Source organism: Neofelis nebulosa, chromosome 4, assembly GCF_028018385.1.
Source record: "Neofelis nebulosa isolate mNeoNeb1 chromosome 4, mNeoNeb1.pri, whole genome shotgun sequence".
NCBI lineage: Eukaryota > Metazoa > Chordata > Mammalia > Carnivora > Felidae > Neofelis > Neofelis nebulosa.
This window is the reverse complement of record NC_080785.1, coordinates 65,194,093-65,219,194: the sequence shown is the minus strand read 5'-3', so window position 1 is coordinate 65,219,194 and position 25,102 is coordinate 65,194,093. Positions and strand designations below refer to the sequence as shown.

Sequence of the window (25,102 nt, the reverse complement as noted above, 5' to 3'; positions counted from 1 at the left end):
TCTGTCTCAAGGACACATAGGAAGTAAAGAAATAATGGGAGCTCTTTGCAGCTACCTTGGGCGTCAAGAGTCTGGAATGAGGTTCCCAGCTTTTTAGGCTACAGCAGCAGCTCCAGTGACTGCTGTGTGTGAAGACTCAATCAATCATCATTCCTCAGACAGATGCCCATTACCCACTGCCCCCGTGCTCTAGTGAGCACAATTGTCTTGGCTAAAGTTGTACCTTACCCTCCTTCTCTTGACTTTCAGAACAACTCGTTGTCTGCCTTCTATTGCTTCTCTCTGAGGACCGAGTCTCCAGTTGTCTTGTATGTACTCCAAGAACTTGCCTCCTTGGCATAGTTGAGTGATCCAAGGATGGACGCCTAAGCTGAGACAATATTATTCTTTCTCACAGGAATTACAAACTCAGGATGGATAGGTAGGGAGGAGCAGCTGAGTGTTGTTAACAGCCACCCTCCAGAGCAGGGTTTCTCAACTCTGGCACTTTGACATCTTAAGCTGGAAAATTTGTTGTGGGGGCTGTCCTATCTGAGCATTATGGGATGTTTAGCTGTATCCCTGGCTTCTACCCACTAGACGTTGGTAGCACACTCTCCATACCCCTCTCTCCCCATCAGTGTGACAATAAAAAATGTATCCAGATCTTGCCAAATGTCCCTTTGGGAGGGAAAAGCACTTCTGGCTCGGAACCATCACTCTAGAGCAGTGCTAGAAAAGTGTGGCCTAAGGACTGACAGCGTCAGCATCATCTGAGAGCTACTTACGCATAGAAAATATTGTCTCTCACGTCAGAACCAATGAATCAGAATCCAGTGGTAGAGTACCAGACGATACATTTCACAAGGTTTGCAATGACTTTTATGCTTACTAAATTTTGAGAACCACTGCTCCATACTTTGTTATCCCAGGTGTGATTGGAGTGTCCACAGCCTCAGATCATATGAGAGTTTGTTAATACAGAATCTTAAACCCACCCCAGACCCAGGTTCAGCATCACCTAGGAACTTGCTGTAAATGCAAATTATGTCTAATTGATTTTTATGTATATCAGAAACTCAGATTGGAGCCCAACAATCTGTTTTAATAAGACTTCTAGGTGATTTTGATAGATACCTTCAACAATGGCTGCGGATTGGAATCACCTTTGGGATTTTAAAGAATATTGATACTTGGGTCTTATTCCAAAAGATTCTGATTTTAACTCATTTAGGGTATGGACTGAGTATCAACACCAGAATTTTATAATTCTCTTGTAATTATCATGTGCAGGAAAACTCGAAAACCACCACCAAAGACAGAGGGTCTTCAAACTCAACTGAAAATGTCTGGAGTTTCCATGGTTTCTTCACATCTCAAATCTTCATTGCTCAACCCCTATTTTAATTTGGGGGCCACTTCTATACTCTTCCAATAACGTTTTCAACTAAGCTAGCCAGAACCCATTTCTGTTGCTTACAACCTTAATAACCTCAACCCAAATAGCCATCATATAGGGGAGACATTGAGGTAGACTCTCAGGAAATCTATAAAGTCAGGTATTCGGAATTGGTCATTGGATTGTGTGTGTGAGGGGGAAGCACCCCAGTATATTCTGGGATAGAAAACTAGAAGTCTGTGATACACAGTCAGCCATGAGGGACACTGTTCAAAAAGTATCTTCCTGCCTGTAGCCATTGGGCAAATGTTTGCAGCTAGAAGTCATTAGCTTGTAATACTCAAAGGAGCTGAGGGATTGGTGCACTGGCTTGGACATGGAGGTTTGGGTAAGCCATCAACAATAGCTTCTATATGGGTTCATTACACTGATGATGTTAAAGTGATGGGCCTCGGAGAACAGGAAATGGGGGATACCTCAGATGTTTGGGTCCAAGGGCTAGGAGATAATGCCTACAAAATTTCTGGGGTTTGATACTTTGACATTTCTATGGCATTAAAGATTTAGAGTATTCTGGGATATTATTTCTATTTTATTTTTTTATTTCGTTTTAATTTTTTTTTGAGAGAGAGACAAAGAGAGCGTGAGCAGGGGAGAGGGGCAGAGAGAGAGAGGGAGACACAGAATCTGAAGCAGGCCCCAGGCTCTGAGCTGTCAGCACAGAGCCTGATGTGGGGCTCGAACTCATGAACTATGGGATCATGACCTGAGCCAAAGTCAGAGGCTTAACTGACTGAGCCACTGAGGGCACCCCTGGGATATTATTTCTAAAGTAAAGGGCAAGTGTATGTACCTGGTGTCTCCTACCATGGAGAAGGAGGCACAACACGGGGCACGGTGGTCTTCTACATATTCTGAAGATAGTTTATGATTATTTGAAAGAACATGTTGTGTATTGTCTGTGACCTATTTATTTGTTAATTTGAGTCAGCTTTCGTAGGTTTTACTGTGTAACAAAAGCCTTGAGAATCTGAATGGCTTGCAAAAATAAGCATTTACTTTTCCTTTCTTTGAATCACACATTGCCATGGCAGCTGTCCTACAGGTAGCAGGGAGGGCTCAGGGTGCTCTATGTCTTTTCGTTGTAGGCCCAAAGCTGAAAGAGTGCCACCCACTTGGGATGTTCTCCTGGTGCAGGGTGGGGGCACAAGAGAACAATTCATACACGTCACATCTTAAAGTCTCTTTTAGGAACTAGAATACTGTCATATTCACCCATATTCCATTGATCAAAGCAAGTCATATGGTGGCGAAACCCACAGTCTGTGAGAGAAGGAAACACAGAGTAAAACATGGCAAGATAAGACGGAGAAAGAATTATAAATTTATCTGAAAGTCTCCCAGACCAAGAGATTTGGCTCTTTCATAGTAAAGTTCATGTTGTTTTTTACTCAACCCCAATTACCCAGCAGTTCCAAAGGTACTGTTTGGAGACCAGGATGCACAATGGAGTCTGTGATGAGCCCTCATGGGACAATCCAGTCATGATCTCTAGAATTTGAGAGCAGAGCCATGCTCTTCTTTCTAGGTAACTCCTCCTTTTTAAAGGGACTCTGGTGAAGACAGAATCCCTGCTCTTGGACAACTACAGGCTTTGAACTATTTATAAGCAACTAATGCTATTTGATATACTTAGCTTGAAAGCTGGGTATAGCTAGTAATATTCCATCATCAGATCAGATACCAAAGGCACAAACAGTTTGTACAATCAGGTTGCACATGTTCCCATCGTTCACATTGCCATGAGTTCCTCAGTTTATACCTATAGATAGTTTCATGGGTAGTTTCCCATAACCATGTGGCTAAAGATAAGACATTCTCCTTGGCTCTCTGTAAAATACTGATATGAATTGGAAGTAGCCTGTTGTATTACAGCTCCAGATAGGAGTGGCCCTGAAAGATGGTGGAGAAAATTAAACCTCTCTCTGGCCAGAAAACCAAACATAACAATTTGCTATTTACTTTGCCTAGAAGGAAATTTGGCTTAAAATCAGGATTTGTATTGATTTTTAGGCGATTGTTTTTGTCTGACCCTTGTTGGGGAAGAGCAAGATTAGGATAGTGTTGACAAGATAGTTAAGGAATGGTTTGGCTGGATCTCACGGAATGAGCTTGGAGCATGAAAACAGTTGTGTCTCATTTATACCTTTCAGAAGACTTTCACTGTGGAAGAGACTCTTAGTTGTCAGGTAGACAGGATGGCCCATAGCTACCAGTCTTTTTCCTTTATTAGGCAGTACAGGTTTTAATCAACCGGCTTATGAATAAAGCAGGCATGGTGGCAGAGATAGATGCTATACTTGCTATAGGCTTAACTTAGTGAATTTCACCTCACTAGATATGACTTGCCTAGTTAGTATCATTGCTGAGTGACCAATTTTTCAAGCAATGGCTTCAAATCCTGAACCACAATCTGGCACCAAACCTCAGGGGTGCTTCCTGGATACCCAGTAATTAGATCAACTAAATTGGGCACCTGTCATCAGTGAATAAATCAGATTCTTTCTTTCTTTCTTTCTTTCTTTTCTTTCTTTCTTTCTTTCTTTCTTTCTTTCTTTCTTTCTTTCTTTCTTTCTTTCTTTCTTTCTTTCTTTCTTTCTTCCTTTCTTTTCCTATAAGAATAGATATGCATGTTCTGGACTTATATTTCTTTTTCTTCCTATACTCGTCTTTTTTGAGTTTATTGAAGGTCATATACTCTGTCAGAGTAAACATGTGACCCCTAAATTCACAGCAAAAGTAGTAAACAATGGGATGATACCCGAGGGATTACTGGACCCTATCATATGCCCTGTCATTCAGAAAATACTGGCCTTATAGGATGATTCAATGACCTAATAAAAACCCAGCTGTGACATGAGCTGGCGGTTATCACCTTGCAATTTTAGGGTGCTATTTTGTAAGATGCACTATTTGGTCTATATCTGTTATTGGCAGATTTGTAGAGGAAAACTCCAAGACATCCTTGGAACATCCTTATTTTTTTTTTCTTTATGAGAGTAAGTTATTCAAACTTTTCTTCACTTTTATGAAATAACTTGGTACCTGTCCAACAAGCCACCTTCCCCTTTTTTGCCTTAGTTTGTCAGTTGGTTTCAGTTGCTTGCAACCAAGGATTCTTTTTTTTTTTTTTAATATAATTTATTGTCAAGTTAGCTAACATACAATGTATACAGTGTGCTGTTGGCCTTGGGAGTAGATTCCCATGATTCATCGCTTACATACAACACCCAGTGCTCATCTCAACAAGTGCCCTCCTCAATGCCCATCACCCACTTTCCCCTCTCCCCCTCACCTTCCCATCAACCCTCTGTTTGTTCTCTGTATTTAAGAGTCTCTTATGGTTTGCTTCCCTCTCTGTCTGAAATTATTTTTCCCCTTCCCTTCTCTGATGGTCTTCTGTTAGGTTTCTCAGATTCCACATATGAGTGAAATCATACGATATCTGTCTTTCTCTGACTTATTTCACTTAGCATAATACCCTCATGTTCCATCCATGTTGTTGCAAATGCACCCAAGGATTCTTAATGAATACACCCTACTACTAAAGTATGTTTCTTCTTCTTCTTTTAAATAGCTATAAGAGAAGCCATAATGATCATTTTCATTGAAGCAAATAAAATAGTTGACAATTTTTCAAAAATATGGTGGACATTTTAGTTGTACACCCAGTATCCATTCTTCTTTACCTTATTCCTAAAAGAAGTCCTGATATTCTTTAAGAAAGAAAGGTGCCCACTTTTAAAACATGAATTGCCCAGCCTCTTCTGCTGCTGGGGATGACTAAAGAGAGACATGGCTCTAAGTAGATGCTGCTTTCGGAAAAGCATTTGAAAGGGAACAAGTAAGTCTTTCACCTTTTGCCCTCAGCATTTCCTTCTTTTCTCTTGCCTAGAATTCAGAGTGAGTTGAAGTTGGAGCATCTATCTTGTATCCCATGGATTAACAATGTAACGCAAAGCCACCTGCTGAGGATGACAGGGCAGAAGATAGGAGCTGAGACACTGATGTCATTGTGAAGTCCTTGGACTAACCACAGATTGCCAACCTCTGAATTTACTCTAATGAGAGAAGAGCTGAGACCTTTTTGATTAAATCACTGTATTTTGGGTTCTGTTACATTTAAATGAAGGCAACATTGAATTGGCACACATAACTTCCCTTTTTATTAGAGTTTCAGGACAGAACAAAAACCTTTTTATTTCCATATAGATGACAGAGCTGCACAGATTATTTGAGGCTGTTGAAAGAACAATTTATGGCCATTTTTTTTCTTTTTTAGCGATTGAAATAACTAATAACTTTTGTTAAGATTGCTATGATTTTAGCTGACAAAAGGAACATAGATGAGGAATTTAGGAGAGGAATATGTTTTGATGTGCCAATTTCAGGCACATCTGCTTGTCTTCAATTTATTTCCCAAACACAGAAATTACCTTATTTGTTAAAAGGTGCTGTTTTTTCCCTGTTACCATTGAATTCTGCCATCACCAGGGAATGTGCTCTTCCCTTTAGTGGTGCTGATGGCTTTGTGTTTTACCTTCAGCTCTGCAGAACTCTCTCCAGATTTCCTTGAGAAATATTCACATTTGCCTCAATAAGCAGTCCATTGTGAAGATTTTTTGCATGGCTAATTTAAGGGCCTTGTCTTTAGCTTCTCTGGTTCTCTTTCTTACTAAATAATCTTTGAGGTTTTATACATGACCATCTGTGGGCTTCCTGCATAAAATGCAGGATTTTATGTCACTGTATCTACCATGCCAGAGCACAGGAAGGTAAACTTCAAGAGCCCCAGGGTTGAACACTGAAATATATAGGCCAAAATCTAGACAGAAATTTGAGTATCACAGTATCCTAGAGCTGGAGGAGGTCTTCAGGATCATGTCACTTAAGTCCCGATGTCAAAGATGCCTAGACAAAAGCTAAGAAGGCGAGAGGACCTACCCTACTCTGTAAGTAGAATCGGGAACAACGGAACCCTAATTTCTGATGTAGAGTTCTTTCTAGGGCCTTACACCTCTCTTTCCTTCTCTGTTCAGGTTGAGAAACCTCATACTTGGTTTCTCTTTGAACTTCCTCCCAAGTCACCATTCATTGCTATTCCTACTTCTTTTGAACCTTTCCCCCTTAAAGCAGAAAACATTTGTATCTAGTTGTTCAGTCATAAGGTACTTTCTTTGCATGTGTCTGAAGTTGCTACCTAGAAGTCAGACACTGGCTAACACTGGGACACTCCCCTCCTGAGGCGGGATTGTGGAGGCTTCTTTTGTAGTGACAGCTCAGAGCTTTACCAAGAATTCTCATCCTAGGCATTTCCACTCCTTCTTGTATTTTAAGAACTTCTACATTAGTTCCCTATGGCTGCTGTAATAAAATGCCACAATGTTGGCTTAAAACAGCACAAACTTATTCTCTTACAGTTCTGGATGCCAGAAATCTGAAATGGTTTTCACTGGGTTGAAATCAAGGTGCCGGCAGGAATGGGCACTCTTCTGAGACTCCAAGAGAGAATCTTGTCTTTGCCTTCTCTGGTGTCTAATGCCTGCTTGTCTTCCTTGGTCTGTGGCCCCTCCTTTCATTTTCAAAGCATATCACTCCACTCTCAGCTTCCATCTCCTTTCAGTGGAATTTCCCTCCGCCTGTCTCTTTTAAGAACACTTGCTTCCACTAGGGTTCACTTGATCATCATGGGTAACCTTCCTATCTCAGGACCCTTAACTTAATCACATTTTCAAAGTCACTTTGGCCACATAGGTAATACTGAGTTTCCAGAGATTAGAGCCTGGATGTCTTACCATTATTCATCTTACCACAACCATCCTCTCTCTTTTTGACCTTTATCTGGCCATTTGGTTGCATTGGGTACTGACATCTACATACACCTGAACACAGTGTACATCCCAAGATTAAGGTGCCTTCATAGGAAAATCAAAGTTTTAGCCTGCATTTAAAAATTTTTCTGGGAAAGATAATTCTGTTGTGTGTTTCTGCCTTAGGAACAGAGAAAATGATACCAGCATTGGCGAGAGCAAAGTGAGAAAGACTGAAGAACACTCTGCAGAGATGGGGTGCAGAGCCTTGCCATGGTCCTGCTTCCATCCATGACCCCCATCTGAGTCTCTGCCCTTGCTGTGGTCTGCTGGTCAACTCTTTCTTGGTTTCTGTGAGATGCCTTCTTCTCTGAACCGCAAATTCTTTTCTTTCCTGTGAGTCCACTTTGCCACTCTCAACCAAGAGTCTTAACAATTGCAAGATTAGAAAGACAGAGAGAGAATGTCGCTGTTCATGGGGTAGAGAACACAAGACCTGTAGGTAAGAACCTGACTTTGATTCCCTTGATATTGGGCAGCAGGAGGGTAATGACTGGGACTGGAGGCAGAGCTAGCAGGATGCTCTGTCAGTGTAATATTCTGGCTGTGGTAACTAGCTTTCAAAGTTTCAAAGCCAAACTACACAGTCTAGGCACTGTGTAGTGAAAGCAGATAATATGTGCAACCAAAGAGTAGGGAGGGAGGTATTTGTGGCCTTAACAGAATAATTCTTTTGATTCCCCGAAGCACTATTACTTAATCTCTTGAAGATTCTATAGTTCAAGGTGTTCAAGCCAAAGGACAGGCATTTTATTAGAGAAAGTCTATTAAGATGAAGGAAGGGGAGGACACGGTGAAGGTCCTTGCTCTCTTGAAAGTCTCTAATCCTGGATAACATCCTTGGAGTCACTTCAAAGACTTTATTTAGATCACGGAAAAGCAGCCTTCCAAGGTCGTACAGCAGGCCTTCCTCGCTTCTCCCTCCCTGGAAATGGCCCCAAATTAAGCTGGTTTTAATGATCTTTTAGCTGGCAGCAGACGGCCAGCCAGAAGGAAAAATGGGGACGAGGTGCCTGGGAAAAGTGGGCTGATAAAGGTGGAGGCAGTTTTGCCCCAGGTGGGCTGTGCCACCTCCCAGTCATCTCCTATGTCTAAAGTACAGGGATGGAAACCCATGCTTTTTTGAGCTTGATGACTGGAAATCAAGTTTTCTTTATTATACGCTGTATTATATGGCTATTATGTGTACTAATATATACTACATTATAGTCCTATAGTCACTATAACACATATAGTCTCGCATTTTAGTGAGGGTTGAGAAACTTGTGAATTGAAGAGGAAAACTCAAGTGGGATATGCAATGTAGAGCCTGGGAGGAGAGATGCCCTGCCATGTAGTGCTATGACACCATTATAAGCCCCCAAATGACTTGATTTATCAATTCTAACTAGCCAGGTTTCCCAAGAGGAAATCAACAATTCCCACCTAATGCAGAATGAATGAATAATGGCATCTAGGACATTGGAAAAATAAAAAGGATTCTCTCTCCTGTGAAACAAAAGGGTTGGAGATGATCAAGGTCTTTCCAGCAATAGAGGTGGGTAGGGGGAAAGAGAGAGAGTTAGGGACCTGGGGTACGTACACGTGGCAGTGGGGATGCTGGATCCTGTTGAGGCATAGGTGAGGGAAGATACTATGGTGAGTTCAGAAAAAAGTGAAAAGCCTCTGAAGAAAATGGAATAACAGCATAGTACACTCTCTCCTGGAGGAGAGAATCCCTCTCAAATCAGTGTGCCCACTTGCTTCCTGTGAGGGATGAGGACTGCTCATTGCTAGGGTTGTGTTACACATGTTAGCGCGACTGACACAACATCTCTTAATAAGGGGCGAGTCCTTTGTGTATTTTTGATGGTACACCGGTGACACAACCCCTCTCAGTTAAGCAGAGAAACAGTGCAAGAGTAAATTGTCAATGACAATATCAGAGTCCTCACTCGGCTTCAGGGATTAAGTGAACAACAGCCTGGCCAGGCCCCGACATGGCTTTAGGCACCTTAAAAAAAAGAAAAAGAGCAACCAAATTAAAGCCACATATATGAGAGAGGGAAGCCTCTCGGCCCAGCGGGGAGATACCTTTGATTAAAGCTCAGTCTGATCTTCCTGCTTCATCTGTACAGAAATTGAGACACGATTCCTAAATGGCAGGACTTTGCAGAATCATAATGAGCAAGGACCGGGATGCTTGGGGTAACATTTCCATCTTCATTCCTGGAGTAGGCAAAGGTGAAATTCAGGGAGGGTCTCTGTTATTTGTTATCAAAAGAACAATGCACTCCTCTTCCCCCTGTTTCTTTTGTGCAAAGGCGGGATTATCTGCGGAACAAATAATTCATTCCTGGACACTTCAGATTGCTTTTCTGCACGGCTGAATTCTTAGGTTATTAGTGTTTAGTGGATGCCAATAGTTTGATGGGAAATCTTCTATTTGAAGGGTGATATGTATTAGTAAAGAATTCACTCTGGGAAAGCAACTCAAGTTTCAGAGACTTTAAAACAAAAACAAAACCCAATCAAACAAACCTGTTTCATAGTTAATGAGGGTAAAATAAACCAGAATTTTATTTTAAATTCTATTATGTTTCATTGAGTTACAGTTACTTAAATGGCAAAACGCCCAAGTAGTTTATGTGGTTAACTTGACTTTCACATTAATGGTGTGGGATTAAAATAATTTCTACCATTTTGGAAAATACATCTACTACAGCATTGTCTTTCTACAAATTAAAATTAAAAAATTAATAAAATCTGGACTCTTACATTATTAATACCCTCCATTTAACTTTATTTCTATCTATGTGAACTATAGTACCTAGCGCCTTTTTGGTACTTAGAAGATTAAAACATTGTAATATAATATTTATATTGGAGGCAAGGTCCTGGCGAAATTGTATAGATATTTTTGAAGCTTGAGAAACAGTACCCTTATCCGTCATATTTTTACACTAAGGAGTATATGTTGCTATAAGATTTTGGTGAATATATACTCACCCAAGAGAGAAGGGTAGATTTTTCTGAAAGTCAACAATGCTTATTAAAAAGAAAATTTCTGCCAACTTGTGTAGAATGAAATTACAGGATCTCAAACAGCTTCTCCACTGTCAGCCGTTGTCATTTAACATGCTTTTTATGCCATGTCAGGTCTGTGTTCCTGAAAATGGCGAACATGTGTCCAATAAAATCTCACCTGTGTCTGCATCGGGAAGGAATGTATTATGTTCACACCAGCGTTCCCAGATGAAACCAAACACGTTTATGTTTAGCAGTGGTCTGCTAGGGAGAAAAAAAAGAATTTTGACTGGAGAAGAGAATGGAAACCAACCATAAGCCAAGCCCTATTCAAAAATGAGGACATGCTGCCCTCTTGTGGAAAACTGTCGTGCTAACATGTGCAGCCTGAATTGAGTGCTTTTTATTTTCCTGAAGAAATTGTTTTAAGGTGGCACTTAATTCATCACCCAAAACAATACTTGAACATTTCTAGTGGCATCCATATACTATATTTATTCTTTCACCTACCCTTCTGATGCAGAAGTTCAAATCTAGACCCAAAGGCTAGGCTTAACAGTTGTTATAAATACATACATACATACATACATACATACATACATACATACATACATAAAATCATTGATGTTCCTTCCCCTGAAAGAGAATATCCATCCTTTTCCTTTAACCACCTTCTCTTTCTCATCTTCACTGTCCTCACCAATCATATCATGAATAAACTTTGCAGCTTTCTATGTGAAGTAAACTAGAGAAATCTGGACATTTCAAGCTTTGTTCCAAGGCATGGCTAATCTTTATCTCTTTTGTAATATACACTTCTAAGGTGTGTTTGCATTTTGAAATTCTGCCCCTCTACTCACCCATTACCAGTTACTACTTACAAACATATACATGTGTCTTCCACATTACAAACAGAAACAGAAAGAGCACCCACAAACAAAGCAGTACAAAACACACCTGCCCCCAATCCTATACTGCCCTCTCTCTCTGATCCTACTTCTTTGAATTTTGCTAAAAGAAGAGGCTACACTGTCTTACTTCTTTATTGTCCACTCATTGCTCAATCTGCCTGCCCACTACCTTCTCAGAGACCACCATGCTATTGGCTCTTCTGTGGAAAGAGGTCTCAGCTATTTTCTCACCACCAAGTAGCTCAGCATACTCTCCAAGTTCTTTCTCTAAGCCACTAGTTCCTTGTATCCGTGAAAGATTTTGGTAATTCAGTAATTTTTTAAGTGCTGCCTGCTATTGGTCTTCATAGACTCAGAGTGCAGGAAGCACGTCTGATGCTCTGAGAAATCCCATGGCAACAAAGTCGGGTCAGTTTAATTTAACTTAAGAGTTTCCTCAACCTACCTGACTGAGAAATCCTTTTTTTGTTTTTTGGGGTTTTTTTGCTTAATACCAGTTAAGCATCTGGAGAGATAGTGTTTCTCTGCACAGATTTTTTATCATACAAACAATTCTTGACATATCCTTGAATATTCTTCTTGTGGAGGTGTGCGAGTCTTCTTCTAGGTGGCATTCAGAGGAGGAATGCAAGGAGTCTTAGATACAGTCAGAGAGACTGCCCTCCAATGGCCGCCATGCCAGCTTGTAGTGCCCATGATATGCAGTGATCTGTTTGCTCACCCCGTGCTCAGACCGTGGTGTTATCAGTTTTTTTTAATTTGATGGGCAAAAAAGGAAATATTGAGCTTTAATATCTAATTATCCGGTTTTTAATGAAGTAGAGGTACATTTATGTGTTTTCCCCTTATCTGTGAGTTGCTGTATATATGATTTGATTTTGGGGGGATGATTTTTATTCTTTATATATATTCTGGATTCTGGAATCCAGAATATTTTTTTTACTCAATTTGTTACTTATGTTTTAATTTTTATGGTGCCTTTTGCAACTTAAAAAAATGCCCTTTACAAAGTTTTAAGTTTTGACATTGTCAAAATTATTAGTATTTCCTTTCCTATGTTTTAAAAAGACTTCCCTGTCCCTAAGGAAAAAATGTATTGTCTTATGTTTTCTATATCAAACTTCTTAATTCAACATTTTCATTCAGTCTATTGATATTATCTCAGTATCAACTTGTCTGGGCACATTTGTTCAAGTAAATACATGTGTTTCTATAGATTTATTTTACAGTGAATTTTATTTAAAGCAATTTCTTTAAGCGTATTAATTTGTTTTTGAGAGAGACTGCATGCAAGCAAGGGAGAGAGAGAGAGAGGAGGGAGAGGGAGGGAGAGAGAGGGAGAGGGAGAGAGAGGGAGGGAGAGGGAGGGAGAATTCCAAGCAGGCTTCTCATTGTCATCATGGAGCCTGATGTGGGGCTTGAACTCACAAACTGTGAGATCATGACCTGAACTGAAATCAAGAGTAGGATGCTTAACTGACTGAGCCACCCAGGCACCCCTGTAGTGAATTTTAAAACATAATGCATGGAAAGTGTTGAGGGGCACCTGGCTGGCTCAGTCAATGGAGTCTATAACTCTTGATCTCGGGGTTGTAAGTTCCAGCCCCATGTTGGGTATAGAGGTTACTTAAAAATAAAATAATTTTTAAAACGGCTTGAAAAGAAGACTTTCAGGTGCACATTTTGGTACATATAGAGGAAGATTTGGATGAGAAAGGACATCTTTATTTTTCTTTCAAATGAAGAATATTTGGTTAGATAGAAAGATATCTAGTCACCACATTTTTGAAATAGGCTAGGTACTTATGCTTATGTTATTGTATTCCATGTTATTGATAATGTTGCATTGCTTGATAGCATTATTTTTAATTTTGGCAGTTGAAGTTTATCTAAGTTTTTTTTTTTAATTTTTTTTTCAACGTTTTTAATTTATTTTTGGGACAGAGAGAGACAGAGCATGAACGGGGGAGGGGCAGAGAGAGAGGGAGACACAGAATCGGAAACAGGCTCCAGGCTCCGAGCCATCAGCCCAGAGCCTGACCCGGGGCTCGAACTCACGGACCGCGAGATCGTGACCTGGCTGAAGTCGGACGCTTAACCGACTGCGCCACCCAGGCGCCCCGAAGTTTATCTAAGTTTTGATTGTTCTGGTTGACTATGTCAGAATTTAAAATTCATGTCCTGAAATTCAGTCCAACATTCTTGAAGATGTAACTGGCAGTTGCCTGACATTCTTATTTATTTTTTTTTTTTTTATGTATTCATGAAATCTCCCTGTTTTAGTGTTAAGAATTGCAGACAAATATTGTGCTGCTAAATTCTGGAAGGGGCAGACTAAAGGATTAGTGTTTTGTAGAAGAGTGAAATAGAGTCACTATCCTTCTTGACCCAGCAAATGAATGCCATTAGGTGATTTCTACAGAGGTTTTGCACTAGCAATTTGGTCTCAATTAATGATGATTTTAGTGGAAGGATAAGGACCAATTATCAGAGCCTCAGAAATATTTCTTTGTCCAGGTAGTTTAGTGTTGTTGGTAAGTTCATCTGTGACATTCTTGAAATAACCGGAGACTTAATCCCATTCCCAAAATGAGAAAAAAGTAAGGATCCAGAGGAAAAGCATAGAAAGCCACGTAAAAGTGACCTGCAGTCTGAAGGCTGACGACAGTGTGGGGCACTGTTGCACATCCTCTCTATTCTCAGAAAGAAGAGTTACTCAATTTGAAGGCCTCTTAGGGCCAAACTTTGCTTCTAGTTTTGACTGCAGCCAAAAGGAATCAGTGAAATTGTTCCAACTGTTGGGGGTTCAGAAATGGCCTAATTTAAATTCAAAGTAATTATCTTTGGAATAGAGGTGAATCATTTAATTAGCACAAGTTAAGGTGATATCTTGGGAAGAGAGGAGAGATGAAGGTATATGATAAGGCTGCCATTCTGAGTTGCAGATTTGTGTCTTTGTGTGTTTTGTTCGTGTCCTTGTGTGCCCCTAATTTTACTTTCCATGTGTGGGAGCCATCACCAAGTGAGGATGATTCCAAAGCCAGAGAAAGATGGCCCCTGGAAGGCCACACTGAATCTGGTCCACCCATTGATGGGACTGGTCCAGTGAGGACATGATTATGGAATGATAAACACTGTGAAGGGACATTGCTGGCACAATTCAGACCCATGACACGAGCATGGTCAAACATTGGCACCTTCACAGCGCAAGTGCAGACTATTGAGATGTGGAAACTGACCAAGGGATAATCCTTGTTATTTCTGACCAGATACCCTGTTGCTAAGCACAGTGATGGCAGCCTTCTGGAACTTCTCCACACAGTCTGCATGGAAGGCCAGGGTCATCTTTGCTGCACTATAAACCACCTTACATTCACATTTTATTAGCTATATCTCTCCTTCCAGTGAACGTGTTCAAGAATTGAACTGCTTTCCACCTAGGTTGTGGGATGTCAGAACAGATAACCCTTAAGAGGAGAATTGCCCTTTTTGGGTCACCAAATGGAATGCGCACAATACAGTCTACTTTTTAACTTTGGAGTCCAAAAGCCTTTAGGAGAAGTGATCTCTGGATTCCAGCCACAGTTAAATCTGGGAACTGTCTTAGCTGTCTTCAGAATCATGATCTATGCCAATACGATGGCCTTTCTTTATTATGCTCCAATTTATCTTTCTAATTTTATTTCTTTTTATCCTTTTTGTGTGCTCCTGTCTCAGGACTTTGGCACATCCTGTTCCCTCTCCTGGAACACTTGTCCTTCATTTTCTCTTCCTTGATGGCTGTGGTCCCCTCCAGCACAGCTCTATCTCTGGTTAGACATTCTTTGTTCATTTACCATCATCTGATATATGTATATTTGACTCATTTATAATATGCCACAGAAACAGGGATTTTTAAACCATATTGTTTATTTTAAATTAGGAAGTAGACATACTAATCAGCCCAGACTACTCCCTGCTCCCTCTGCCCAGTTCATGATTTATGAGCCATCACTTGTGCCCAGTATCACAGTCCAAGTCGTACCCACCCTTCAAGGTTTGCTCAGTGTCACCTCATTCATAGAATGTCTATTGATTCTTCCCAGTTACAAATAATGCCACCTGTCTGGCCTTCTAGAACTTTTATGAAAGTAGCACCTTCTAAATGGTATACATACTTATTTATCCCTATTATTAGACTATAAGTGGTTTAAAGGGAAGATATATTTCTTTTTTTTAATGTTTATTTATTTTTGAGAGAGAAAGAGAGGGCAGAGAGAGAAGGAGAGAGAATCCCAAGCAGGCTTTACGTGGGGCTTGAAACCGTGGACCATGAGACCATGACCTAAGTCGAAATCAAGAGTCAGATGCTTAACCGACGGAACCACCCAAGCACCTGGGAAGACATATACCTTATTAGAATGTTGTGATATCAGAAACTGAATATACTGCTTTGCATATAGTATATGTAAAGTAGACCAGAGCTTAAAGCCATAGGCTTTGCAGTCAGATGACCGTGGATTAGGTATTTGTTCCATTTCACATGTGATAAATGGTTTTGTGTATGTCACACCCCTTTGTTATGGGCCCTGGGTTCCACTTGTGAAATCATGGTATGTGGTGTCCCAGCCCTCCCTCCATTACTCCGTGTCAGCACTTCCCCTTCTCACACCACCTCTCCCCTTTTACCAGGTAATAGTTCTAGAGGGCATTACTGGAACTTTTTCCTTTTAACCCAATTGAGTGTCTAGGGTGTAGTAGAGATTCAAGAGATATTTGTAAAAGAAATGAAGTAGTAATTGTGAGATCTTAACTTTTAACAAACGAGTATGTTTACCCCCTAAATAGCTGCCTGGTAAGCTATAGTATAGTGATGGTGGATATTAGAAAATGTCAGCCTGGGAGTAGTGTGTTCTTTGTTACATCACACAGAGAAACTGCGGCAGGGTGGTGAGTATAGATCACAAGGAGCTTGGGAGTGGAGTCTTCACTCAGTTACTGACTCACTGGGTGGCCTAATGAGTAATGCTCTCTTTGGGGCTGGATGCAGGCACAGTTAATCACTGGTAGAACAGGATTGTGGAATGCATACATTTTACTGTCACTGAAAATCTGGATTGCGCGGTGCCTGCACAGAGATAGTCACCAGTGTTTGCTGAATGGAAGAAAAGTGAATGGATCGTTATTAGTAGGGACAAAGATAATGTTATTAAGATAACCACTGATAGCAAAGAATTATTTTTTCATCAGCATGTCTGTGATTCATACTTGAAGACATTCCAACATTATTTTTCAAGGTTGCTTAGTTACCTCTCTTTCTTTGTGGAATATATGTTTTTCTTAAAAACATTTTATAATCAAAGAAAGCAAAGTATGAATGGGAGTGAACTATATACTGAAATTGTACACTTAACAAAAGTAGAGATTTATCACTTTTATTTCCCAGTATTCGTCTCAGCTGTGGTTATTCAATATTTCCTCCTTGCTTGTTTGTATTCCTTCATTTTAGCATTTTCAACCTTATTTTACCTTCTCATGGTCTTTTTTCTTCTTAGTCTTTCAGTTATTGTTCAGAAATGACTCAATTTGTTACTTGTAGCATCCCACGTCTGCCATCTAGTGGAATAGAATGGTCAACACAACTTTTAATCATGATCCTTGAAAAAGTCTGAATCTGTGGTGGTGTTGCTTGGAATAGAAATTACTCCTTTCATCAGACTTCAAAGCAATGCCTAGACTCCAATTTATAAAATTTCTGTAGTGAAACTGAAATTTGCATTTAATTGTCTAAAATGGTTGCTGGATATTTTACTAGGTTTGTTATTTTTTATTACATTTTGCAGAGCCTCTGAAGAGTTGAGTAACCAGAGGTAGATGCATTGTATTTGTTGGGAAAAGTGGGATGGTGACACTAATGACAGAAACGATTTTAGAGGAAAGGCTGAAATTTAAGAGCATCTGGGGACCATCAAATATCATTTTGTCCTAGGGAAAGAAAATTATAAAAATATGTCATTAGCCTCCTTATAGTAACTGTATGCCATGGGAAATTTTAGGCTGTACCCGATGCACTTCAAAGGACAAAGGGAGCTTATAGCTGTTCTGTGGAACCATACCATGTCAAATGACTTTACTTACCTCATTCACTCATATTTTTCTTCATAGATGAGTGAAGATGTATTTATTTTTATCAATTTGTAATTTTAAAAATATTTTCCTTATAAAACAGTGCAGTTTCATTATAGCTAATTTTTAAAATTCAGAAATATTAATAAAATAAATAAAGAATAAAAAAGACACCTGTAACTTTGCTTTTCAGGCATAACCACTTAAAAAAAAATTTTTTTTTACATTTATTTATTTTTGAGAGACAGAGAGACAGAGCCCAAGTGGGGGAGGGGTGAGAGAGAAGGAGACAAAATCCGAAGCAGGCTTCAGGCTCTGAGCTGTCAGCACAGAGCCTGACGCAGGGCTCAAACTCACAAACTGTGAGATCATGACCTGAGCCGAAGTTTGTCGCTCAACCAACTGAGCCTCCCAGGTGCCCCAGGCATAACTACTTTTTAAAACTATGGTTACTTATTTAATTTTGAGAAAAAGAGAGAGAGAGCACAAGCAGGGGAGGGGCAGAAAGAGAATCCCAAGCAGGCTCTGTGCTGTCAGCACAGATCCTGACGTGGGACTTGATCCCACGGACCATGAGAATCAAGAGGTGATTGCTTAACCAACTGAGTCACCCAGGAGCCCCCAGACATAACCTTTATAATTTTGATGTATTTCCTTTCAGCCTTTGTAATTTCATACTATAATGTATTTATAATTTTTCTTTGATGAAACTTTAATCAATATGGTTCCAATTATCTTAACTAACATTACAAGGTGAACATCTTCATTCATGCAATTCAAGAATACAACTTTTAATGTCTGTAAAGTATTTTTTATATTTATATGTGAAAGTTATTTAACCAATTCTAATTATTAAAATTATAGGGTTTTTTTTCAAAATATTTTGCTCTTAGAAATACTGCCACCTTGATCTAACGTGTATATATTAGTGAAAATTTATTTCCGGAGGACAAATTCTCTTGAAGTTTAAGTGTTCAAGATTATAAAACATTTTAAGGCTTTTGATTTAGATCACAAAGTTACCTTTCACAGTTAGAATAATTTTGTTTAGGCTAGCGCTGTATCAGAGGATCATTTCATGTCACCCTTGACAACATTATTTTTATTTGACTAAATAGAGATATAAAGAATATCTCGTTGAAGAATAATTTGCATTTCTTTGATTATTAAACACACTGGATTCTTTTATGTTTACCAGAAATCACATGTCTTTTGCAATTATTTGTGCTTTTTTCCTCCTGTGGCATTTTTTCTTGTTGATTTGCTAGAGCTGTTTATAAAGTTAGGCTATTAATCATTTTTCATCATATATGCTGCCAATCACTCCCCCAGCTTGTTGTATGTGGCTTTTTTGATTTGTGAAGTTTTAACTTTTTTTGCGTGTAGTAAAAGTCACTGGTCTTTTCTTTCACACTCCATTTTCAGCTTTTATGTTCAGAAATGTACCTTTCATTTTCCACCTTCATTTCTATCTTTTGCTTATGCTTTCCCATTTTCACTTCATAGAGGCCATGCCTGTTTACATCTTTTTGAAGATATCTTTTAGAAATGAAAATCATTTTCTCTCTTTTTTTTTTTTTTTTGTCAGCCATTTCCCAATATAGTTTTTTCCCTTTAGTCTTTGGGATTAATGAAGCACCACCTTCTATAGGTCATAATTAGTGAAAATTTCTCCCTAATTATAGAAAAGTTTTTATTATTAGAGTTAATTTTCAGTACTGATAGGAGGGTTTTTTTCTTTTCTTTAATTAAAATTTTAATAGGACACTGGGAGACTCTGGGACATGAATTCCTTGCCATCATAAATCATACATCTATTGTATATCTTTTATTGAGTAAGGATCAGGAGACAAGGAAAGATGAGTGAAGGCTGGGAGTCGTGGAAAATTAAGGTAATCCTAAATGACACTGACAAATTCATGTCTGATGCTGATGACAGAGATATGCTTGCCTCCCTTCTGGGATTGTGGGTCAGGTTAATTCCTTTAATCAAAAATATGGAGTTCTGAGGAAATTTAGACAGTATGAATGACTGGTATTTTTATCCTAAAATATTTCTCCCACCTACACTCTGCTCAGCAATTATGGAACGGGGGCATCTCATTTTTCTCCAACCCCTGCTTACTAAAGAGACAAGTAAATGAAACTGAGCAGTGTGACATTTTGAGCCACAGTGTGCCCTTCCTCTGTTGTCTATCTGATAACCTGATTTTTTTGCCCTTTTGTGGTAGGAAGTCACCTTGAATAGCATTACGGCACGGCACACTTTGTGGTTTTATATCCTCATTCAAAATGAAGGGAAATGAAGGTAGTGCCCATCAGTTATTTTTTGTTCCTTCTCTTTTCTTTTCTTTTCTTTTCTTTTCTTTTCTTTTCTTTTCTTTTCTTTTCTTCTCTTCTCTTCTCTTCTCTTCTCTTCTCTTCTCTTCTCTTCTCTCTTCTCTTCTCTTCTCTTTTTTCTTTTCTTTTCTCTTTTCTTTTCTTTTCTTTTCTTTTCTTTTCTTTTCTTTTCTTTTCTTTTCTTTTCTTTTCTTTTCTTTTCTTCTGCCCTCCTCCAGCTTCTCTCATAACACCACAATCTAAAGTTTATAAGCATCTAAATAAATGGTGTTGGGAAAACTGGACAGCTACCTGCAAAAGAATGAAACTGGATCATTTTTCTTACACCATACACAAAAATAAACTCAAAATGGATTCAAGACCTAAATGTGAGACATGAAACCATAAAACTCCTAAAAGAAAACAGAGGCAATAAACTCTTAAATATCAGCCTTAACAACATTTTTCTGGATTTTTCTCGGGTAAGGAAAACAAAAGGAGAAAGAAACCATTGGGACGACACCAACCTATAAAGCTTCTGCACAGCAAAGCAAACTGTCAACAAAATGAAAAAGTAACCTAGTGAATGGAAGAAGATATTTGCAAACGATACCTCCAATAAGGGGCTAATATCCAAAATGTGCATAGAGCTCATACATCAAAAAACCAAATAAAAAATTAAAAAATTGGCAGACGACCTGAAGAGGCATTCTTCCAAAGAAGACCTACAGATGGCCAACAGAGACATGAAAAGGTGTTCAACATTGCTAATTATCAGGGAAATGCAGATCAAAACCGCCATGAGGTATCACCTCACACAAGTCAAAATGACTAATATCAAAAGTAACAAGTGCCTTAGTAAGAATGTAAATTGGCACAGCCACTGTGGAAAACAGTATGGAGTTTCCGCAGAAAATTAAAAATAGAAATACCATATAAACTTAAAATCCCACTAATGGACATTTACCCCCAAAACCCCGGAAACACTAATTTAAAAAGATATATGCACCGATGCTTATTGTAACATTATTTATAGCAGCCAAGATGTGGAAGCAATCCAAGTATCCTCCGATGGATGGATGGATAAAAGAAGGTGTGGCATATATATATATATACAATGTAATATTACTGAGTCATAAACAACAATGAAGTCTTACCATTCGTGACAACATCGTCTGACCTAGAAGGTATTAGGCTAAGTGAAATAAGTCAGAGAAAGACAAATACATCTATATTTTACTTACATGTGGAATCTGAAAAACAAATGGATAAGCAAATGAAACAGAAACAGACTCATAAATAGAACAAACTAGTATTTGCTAGAGGGGGAATAGGTAAATTAGGTGAAAGGGATTAAGAGGTACAAACTTTAAGTTATAAAATAAGCCTTGGGGGTGACAAATACAGCACAGGGAATATAGTCAAGAGGATTGTAATAACTTTGTATGGTGACAGATGGTAACTATGCTTACTGTGGTGAACGTTTGATAATGCATATAATTGTGGAATTGCTATGTTATACATCAGAAACTAATATAACATTATATGTCAACTATACTTCAATTAAAAACAAATACATAAAAGGGAGAAATTTGCTGGTTGGAAAAAAAAGCCTTGGTCAGACCCCTAGGTTTGAGTGCCTGACCCACCACTACTGCTACCCGTGGGCAAGTGTGTAAATTTGTGCTGTTGCCTCCCTTTTCTCATGACTGGTTATAACCGTACCTACTTCACTGAGTGGTTGTGAGGATTGACTGAGATTATGCATCTAACATATTTAGAAGAAAGCCTGACACATGTTAAGGGCTCTAGAATGTTATCAGTAGGTTACAGATTTGATCTCCTTTAAATAAAGTACTCTACATATCTAAGTGGAGCTTCATTACCTCAGAGATAATCTAAGGGATGATAATTTTATACTCTTCCTGCTACAGGTCTCTGTTACTGCATTCAAATGTTAATTTGTGTTGGGGGGGAGGGGAAGCAGAACTTGGGGTGTTAGAAATTACAGATAACTGGAGATCAGAGATATATATGTTGTCTCCCTAACAGTACAGATCTAGGAATTTTGGGAGTGCAATCACGGTGGCCTCTTTGAACTAGCATAATTAAATTGGGGGTGGGGGGGTAGGGGGTGGGGGGGTAGGGGGTGGGGGAAGGTTAATATAGCTGCAGATGAACTTTATGAACCAAGAGAGTTAAAGCCTTGCACACTCTGAGGATTTCTTTCTCCCTTGTTTCTGGCTTTACTCTTTCACTTCTCTGTTGACTGGCTCTCTGCTTCCTAGGCCACATGGTCAGAAATACTACTCCCAACAATTCTAAGTTTCTATGTTAATGCTTCAGTCATTAGAGCAACGGAATGAATCAATTCTGATTCCAGTTCCAGTTCTACCTATCCCCCCAGATCCATAGATTGAATTAACTCATGTGACCCTCTTTGGTGAGTATGCTTCCCACCCTGGTCCCATCAGCTGTGACTGTCTAGTAAACGTGTCCCCTGGGAATGCTCCACACAATGTGTGCTTGGAGGGAAGTGAGAAGGCCCAGAAAGGAGGGGCTAGGAGTTAACCCAGAGGGTGTCCACTAAATATTGGTTTATATATACCTTAATTCTGTCCACAAAACTGATGTGGATAGATAAATGGCTTGATTTACAGAATTTTATTTTATCAAATAATTTTTTGGGGGGATACACCCATTAGTAAAGCAAAATGGCATGCATAGCTGTGGTTTATGTCAAATCACATTCACATTTGACTGTTCTTAAAATCAGTATTTATGAATTATTAATATAGCATTTAAAACTGAATCTTTTAAGAGACTATACTCCTTGTAGCTGATATCCAGCAAATTATTTTTTTAATAGATTTAATTTATCCTACAACCACTGACTGTGGGATTTAGAAAACCTAAAATAAGATGTATGTTTACCACAAAGATGAATGTCTATTCTCATCATACAAGATCTAAAATAAATATAAAGTTCCCTGTCCCGGTAATCAGATTAAATAACAAAGTGTGTTTTTTCCCCACACACTCCCCTTCTCACTCCCTGCTTCTCCCTCTGCCAACCCATAGGTACCCAATGTTCTCTTGTGCCTCCTTGGGGCTGTTGGGATTTCCTAGAAAACCAGTTTACAGAGTTGTTGTTGAAAATATATGTTTCCTTCATTTTCAAAAGTTAGGTTTTATTTCAAATTACAGAAAAATAGAAATTAACAAAAGCCACTTATTTATTCACCACTTACATTTAACAAGCATTAACATTTTACAGTTTTGCTTGAGAATTTTATTTTCTAAACTGATACAAAATTTACATGCAGAGAAATGCACATATCTGAAGCCTAACGTTGAATGAGGTTGGGTAAATACTTATTTCCATGAAAGCCACACTGCTATGAAGAGACAGTTTTCCCATTACTCTAGAAAGGTCTGTTATGCCCCTTCCTAATTAATCACTGTCCTAGACCCCCAGAGGTAATTCTGATTTCTATCAGTGTCATTAGTTGTTCTAGAATTCTGTATAGTTGAAATCTTACTATAAGGATTCTATGGCTTAGAATAATGTTTTTGCTATTCTTCCATATTTGTCATGCATTAATAGAATTTTCCTTAAAAAAATTGCAAGCAGTATTTCATTGTAGAAATATTCCAATGTTTGTTTGTTTGCTTATATTTTATTGGAGGGAGGGAGAAAGAGAGAATGAAAGATGAGAGACCAGAGAGAAAGAGAGAGAGAATCTTTTTTTTTTGAATTTTTAACATTTATTTTTTTTATTAATTTTTTTTAAAATATTTATTTTTGAGACAGAGAGAGAGAGAGCATGAACAGGGGAGGGTCAGAGGAAGAGGGAGACAGAGAATCTGAAACAGGTTCCAGGCTCTGAGCTGTCAGCACAGAGCCTGACGCGGGGCTCGAACCCACAGACCGCGACATCATGACCCGAGCCGAAGCCGGACGCTTAACCGACTGAGCCACCCAGATGCCCCTAACGTTTATTTATTATTGAGAGACAGAGAAAGACAGAACATGAGCATGGGAGGGGCAGAGAGAGGGGGAGACAAAGCATCTGAAGCAGGCTCCAGGCTCCGAGCTGTCAGCACAGAGCCCCACATGGGGCTCAAACTCAAACCGTGAGATCATGACCTGGGCCGAAGTCAGATGCTCAACCGACTGAGCCACCCAGGCACCCCAAAAGAGAGAGAGAATATTAAGCAGGCTCCATACTCAGCATGGAGCCCTATGTGAGGCTCAATTCCATGACTCTGGGATCACTATTTGTGCCGAAATCACGAGTTGGACACTCAACCTATTTAGCCACCCAGGCGCCTCCCAGAGTTTCTTTATTCATTCTCCTATTGGTGAACATTTAGGTTGCTTTAGTTTTTGGCAATTATGAATAAAGCTACCATGAACATTCTTGTACATTACTTTTTGTGGGCATGTTCTTTCATTTCTCTGGGTAGAATTCCTAGAAAAATGTCTGGATTATATAGTAGGGGTATTTGTAACATGATAAGAAACTCATAGTTTCCATCCATAGTTGATGAACTGGTTTATAATCTGACCAGTAATATGCGAGAGCTCGAGTTGTTTTGCATCTCCACCAAGGTAAGGGGGCTATCGATTTTTAAACATTTACAATTGTAGCCTTTCAGTGTGTGTATAGTGGAATCTCACTATGGTTTTCATTTGGATTTCCCTAATGTGTTATTTTGAGTAACTTTTCATGTGCTTATTGGCATTTTTACATCTTCCTTTGTGAAGGTTTATTCCTGTCTTTGCCCATTTTTTTGGATTGTTACCATTTGTTTATTTTTGTGTATTTATTTATTTTATTGAAGTATAATTAACATATGATGTTACGTTAGTTTTAGGTGTACTATATAATGATTCGGTAATTCTATACATTACTCAGTGCTCATCACGATAATGTACTCTTAATTCCCTTTATCTATTTTACTCATCCTCACCCACCTCCCCTGTGGCAACGACCAGTTGGTTCTCTGCATTTATGAGTCTGGTTTTTTTTGTTGTTGTTATTTTGTCTCTTTTTTGTTTGTTTATTTTGTTTCTTAAACTCCACATATGAGTGAAATCATATGGTATTTGTCTTTCTCTGACTTATTTCACTTAACATTTTACCATCTAGGCCCATCCATGTTGTCTCAAATGGCAAGAATGAATTGTTTTTATAACTGAATAATACTACATTATATATATGTACATACATACATACATACATACATACTATATATGTACATACATACATACATACATACATACATACTATACTTTCTTTTCCATTCATCTATTGGGTTGCTTCCCTGTCTTGACTGTTTTAAATAATGCTGCAATAAGCATCAGTTCATATATCTTTTCAAATTAGTGTTTTTGTTTTCTTAGGGTAAATGCCCACTAGTGGAATTACTGGGTCATATGGTAATTC

The 25,102-nt window shown here is 38.9% G+C and overlaps 1 pseudogene; it reads left to right on the top strand.

Annotated features, from left to right (window-relative positions):
• The window catches only part of LOC131508552 (centromere protein V-like), a 47,952-nt pseudogene extending 39,549 nt beyond the window's left edge, over positions 1-8,403 (top strand).
• Positions 8,404-25,102: the final 16,699 nt, after the last annotated feature.